The sequence below is a fragment of the Cupressus sempervirens genome, chromosome 8 (assembly GCF_028749045.1).
Source record: "Cupressus sempervirens isolate cs-2001-9-10 chromosome 8, ASM2874904v1, whole genome shotgun sequence".
Lineage (NCBI taxonomy): Eukaryota > Viridiplantae > Streptophyta > Pinopsida > Cupressales > Cupressaceae > Cupressus > Cupressus sempervirens.
Genome location: NC_143125.1, coordinates 236,859,206 through 236,864,975, shown reverse-complemented (window position 1 = coordinate 236,864,975; position 5,770 = coordinate 236,859,206). Strand labels below are relative to the sequence as shown.

General features: G+C 32.0%; 1 pseudogene; it reads left to right on the top strand.

The window, feature by feature from the left end:
- The first annotated feature begins 721 nt into the window (after nucleotides 1-721).
- LOC149542374 (cyclin-dependent kinase B1-1-like) lies at nucleotides 722-1,792 on the top strand (annotated as a pseudogene).
- The last annotated feature ends 3,978 nt before the right edge of the window (nucleotides 1,793-5,770 follow it).

Below are 5,770 nucleotides of genomic sequence, written 5' to 3'. Positions count from 1 at the left end.
AAAATTTAAACATAAATTATATAATAAAAAAAAATTAAAAAATTAATAAAAAGAAATATCTTAATAAAAAATATGACCATTAAATTGTAAAACTATTTATATCCATATTATTATTAATTTATACTAAATATTTCAAATTAAAAAAGATATTTTAACCTAAAAAGATTATTTCACATGCATGCTTATATAAATCATTTTTGTTTAAAAAGATAATTCTTAATGCATGAGTGCACCACTAAAATTTACCATATACCTGTATTCTAAACTCACTTCCAACTTGCTGCTCTCATTTAACTCTACATAACTTTAATTAAAATTATATGAAATAAATAGTTTTTAAAATAACTTATAAATAGAAATAAAGATTAATTTGTAATAACATCAATTTTAATAAAAATATAAATAATCACTATATTTAATAAATAATAATTTATTATTCTTTTCAGCAAAATTAAAATCCGAATATCACTTCTATTTTTATTATCTATTTTTTTAATTTTTTTTGGGTTTAGTTACGATTCTATTATTAGAACATGCAACATATTTGAAGAAAAAAAACAAAAATCTAAATTTAGATTTAGACCAAGTGTTACAAATCAGAAAACATCTTCTGAACAAGCGTGCTGTAGGTAGTATAAATACATTTCATTTCAGCCGCACCCTGCATCAAATTGGCTGGAGAAAATAAATTGGAGGGGCATTTTGAAGCATTAGGTATCTAATGAGGACCAGATACAGGTTGGGGAACTATTTGGGCCGTGGTGCTTATGGAGCAGTAGCAAAAGCTCTGGATTTCAACAAGGGAAATACCGTGGCCGTCAAAATATCTTTGTGCATTGATGTCACATTTGAGGAGAGCGAGATATTGACGTTGTTATCTCCCAGCCCATATGTGGTGCAGATTCTTGGACGTGGCAAGGCAAAAATAGTACACGATCATTTCCTGAGGGTAACCACCACCCACAAAAATGGTGTTGATTCAGGTGTGGCTCATGCAAATGAGATTGCTTACATTGCTATGGAGTTGATGGATATGGACCTGCTCTCATTCATCAAGAACACTATTCATGGAGGATCATTATTATATCCATATCATGATGAGCATAACTGGTTATATTTGAGGAACATTTATAGGGTTGGCTTGGTGAAAGGGCTAATGTGGGAGCTGTGCTGTGGAGTGGCCTACTGCCATGACATGGGTGTTGCACACAGAGATCTAAAGCCCAGTAATTGTCTCCTCTCCATTAACACGGCAGAGGGCATCAGAATTAAGCTCGCAGACTTTGGATTGGCAAAGATGCTGAAGGATAAAAAGAATGGTGTTATAGAAAGAAATGGGAAAGAATATGTGTCCTTGTGGTATAGAGCTCCTGAGTTATTAATAGAACAAAAAGCATACAATTGCTTTGCAGTTGACATCTGGGCACTCGGATGCATTTTTGCAGAGATGGTGATTGGAGAACCCCTGTTTTGTGGGGAGTCTAGAGAGGAGCAGCTAAGTATTGTATTTCAGCAGGTTGGAGGTTCTGCCTAGGAGATGATGGACAAATACTGGGATGCTTTATCAGATCTAAACTACACAGAAATCTGTGTGCAGTTGTTGACCAGTATTTTGGGATGTGGTGGCTGGAGGTCTGGTTTGTAGAATCAGTTAGAAAGGACAGCTGAAAAGATGGGATGCTCAATAGGCATGGATCTGCTCTTGAAGATGTTGGAGGTGGATCCCCTCAAAATATTGACGACAAAACAGTGCCTTCAACATCCTTATTTCTCCTGTTTCCATGCTTTTTAATTTCTTGGAGGGCAACACCACTGGGAAGCTAGGTCTGCAGGCTGTGAGACTTCTTTCCTGCAATCTACGATTATTTCAATTTTTAAGACATGCCTGCTAATTGTGGATAAGAAATTTTCTCTGGTTGTAACATGGGTGAAATGAAAAGCTTTTCACTTCATGTTACCGATATTCTATTGAATGCCAATATCAAGCAATCTCTACTTCTATGAGCTATCTATCGGTTTATGATTGTCAAGATGTTCTTTTACATCTATGCATAATTTGAAATGTGTGAAAGCGTGTTGCAAGAAAGTGTAAAAAAACAACTTACAAGCATTCAAATTATAATTAGAGTCAGCCATAGATTTCATTATTTAGTTTCTCCAACTTTTACGAATATCTAGGTTTTAACGAGCATAGCATACAATAAAAGAAAAACAAATTAATAATTAGTTAACATCTAAATTTAGAGCTCATTCTTCTGAAGCTTTAGTGGGCGTCATTAGTGCATATATATAACCAGGTATTTCAAAACTTTAAAGTTCTTCTTGAGAAAAGAACGAGTATAATAAACGTTCCTCAAAATTCTTTAGCGAGTCAACATATTAAAGCTATTTTTTTAGAAGGTAACGTGGAAGAGAGTTATGAAAAATATTAAACCAACGGCTGAGATTAAGACAACTTGACAACCAATAATAGAATTGGTTGCAAGGTGTCCAAAAGGGAATCACTAAAATTAGTAAATAATAACTATTTACTAATTCTTGGTAAGTGGACAAACAGCTGTCCAAACCACCCATAAATACTACTGCTATTCATAGATAAGGACGAACCGCTGTCCAAGCTACCCATAAATACTACTGCTATTTTCGGGTTAGAAATAACTGCTGTGCAACTAACAATAATTAACACTCTCTATGTGAAGAACAGTGAAATTTATAGGAGTTGAAATGATTGAGATTCTTTTAAATTTTGTTACATTTGATCGATTCTTACCATTTATTTAAAATTCAATTGATTGAGGATGTTAGGTTAATAAAATAAGGGAGTGCCCATTTCAGCAAAAGTCCAGGAGGATGTTGACAGCAGACATTTCTACAGGTTTCCAGCGAGTTTGATCGTGTAAACCTTACAATCATCACAATCATTGAGACCTTAGTTCTTTTAGGGGTTCACAGAGGGAATTCACTGGCAATACAATTGGTTAATGTTTTCCACCGCCTTTTCTCACAAGTTTCGCAAGTATTTTCAACAAACCCATTTTCTCTCTATGAAGAAATAGTGAGGGGTGGTTTCATGCCTGACAAAACAACTTACAGTCCTCTTGTTAATGGGTTTTCGAAAGAAGGGAAACTGTTTGGAAAGACAGATCCTGTGAATAAAATGCAGAGCTCTAGCGTCTTTTCTAACCAGAGGGACTTAGCGGTACTGAATGTGATGCAGGCTGCCACTCTCAGCTTAGGTGGCTTTCCTCAGAGATGAGTTACTTTTCATTCACCCTAGTTTTATTTGAGTAGCACCGTCGCTTTAATTATAGCAATGTCATGAGCCTATGAGGGTTTAAATACTAGAATCATTGGACAAAATTTTATATCAAGATGCATGTAATAATGGATCATTTAAAAAGAAGCGGTAATAGGTGAAATAAGTTTCTTTAATATCATTTTATCTTGTTGTCCTAATTTAACCGTAAGACATGCCATTTAATTATAGAATGACACTCTAGCATTGGAGTAAAGAATTCAATATGACTAGGTGATATACATTGACCCCTTCATTATAAAAACGTCCATTTGAAATCTATTATGTGACTTCTAAACGGAAGTGTTTCCTATGTGTTTATGTAAACCGAGGTAATTTTATGTAAATTGAGGTAATGAGTTTTATCCTAGCCCTATGTTTGTAAAGCAACTTTTGGATGATCAAATTGATTTATAAATAATAAAAGGGTGAATTTCATTCAGGGCCTCAATAACTTTAAAGTAAGTGTTATAGTATGAGTTGCTAAATGGTGATTGGATTTCCTATTTATAGCTAGTCACCATATTGTTTATAAAATGTTATATATCAGCATCATCACTAATTTATACTAAATATTTAAGCTAAAAAAGATCATTTCACATACATAAATCATTTCTACTTTTAAAAACAATTTTACATGCATGAGTGTATGACCCCAGTAAACCCTTATGGTTTTGCATGCCTTGTATTCCAAAGTCACTTCTCTTGTTGTATCCAAATATTATTGAACATTAATTAAATTAAAATAAATATAAAATAATATTTTATTTTATATATATATATATATATGAAGATAAAATAAATTAGATCTTTGATTAGTTAAGATTTGTTTAAACAAAAAAAATATTTGTAGAATTACAAAATAAATATAAAATAAATAAATAAAAGACAATTTCAATATAAAGAGCTATTTGAAACCAATATGATCATCAAATTATAAAAAGATTTATATAAATATCATAATTAACTTATAAAAGATATTTCAGCTTTAAAAAATCATTTCATATACATGAATTATTTTCACTTTAAAAAGATAATTTCACATGCAGGAACACAAACTCAAGTTAACCAATATGTTTTCACATGTCTATTGTCTAAACTCAATCTTTAACTTGTTGTTCTCATTCAAATCAGCAAAGCTTAATTTAAATTAAATGAAATAAACAATTTTAAAAATAACTTGTCAATGAAAATGAAGATTATTTTATAATTATATCAAAATATTATTCAATATTAATAAAAATATAAATGATAAATGTATTAAAATAATAATAAAAATGTTTTACTAGTGTTTTTAACAAAATTAAAATCTAAAGACCACGATTGTTATTTTTATCTAAATTAAAGTTTTCTTTAATTAAGATCCTATAATTAGAACATGCATTACATTTTTTAAAAAATCTTTATATAGTTTTAGACGACGTGTTAAAAAAAAAGCATGATGTAAAGAACATCTTCTGAAAACGCCTGCTGCAGTATAAATAGTACATTTCGTTTAGCCCTATTCAAATTAGCCGATTTCTTTCTTGAAATAAATTGAAGGGATATTTTCAAGTATCATCTACCTGAAAACGTTTCATGAGAATTTTGAAGAACATAACTTATTGCTAAACAATTGACTGAATCGACAATTTCTCTATGTCTGATTATCCTAATGTTAGGAATCTTTGAGGATAATTCTAACTGGATCTTATTCTCTACACATAATGACTTTTGATCTAATTTTGCATTCTCTACATTTTGGCCTTTCAATTCATCTCTCAATGCAATAGAATTAACAAGCTCAATAATATTTAAAACCAATGTTTTTTTTGTGAATCTTTGCTTTTGTGTTTGTTGTGGCCTCTTCAGGCCCTGCTAGTAGCATAGCTCGTGGTCTAGTTGCACTTTGCAATTAGTATTTTATATCATACTAAGATGAATTCTTGGAAATCATGGGTTTATGCCAGGATGCTCAGGCTATGCTAGAGAGTCATCGCAACCATGCTCATAGAGGGAGTTCTCACTCTGAAAATAAACTCGGTTTAACCTTTTCCGTTGTCTTTTCTCAGAAGTTTCGAAAGTGTTTTCAACAAACCCATTTTCTTCTTATCCTGCAACCACTGCATTCCATGGGGTGACATATTTTTCAGGCATGCTGTCAAATAGGTCACGTGTCTTGTCTATGCTTCTACATTTTTGTATATGAAGAAATGGTGAGGGGTGGTTTTCTGCTTGACAAAATAACTGTTTGAAAAGATAGATCTTGTGAATAAAATGCAGAGCACTGGCATCTTCTCTAAGGCCCCGTTTGGTTGCTGGAAGATGAGGGCCAAAATTGGGTTATCAGAGGCAAAACCAGGTTTTACAAAAAAACTTTGGTGTTTGGTTGGTTAAAATTATAACCTGGTTTTCAATTTCATCTTCCAATTTTGGTCAAAAATTGGAGAAGTTTCTTCCAACAAAAAGGTGGAATTTGAAATTAAAACCAAGTTT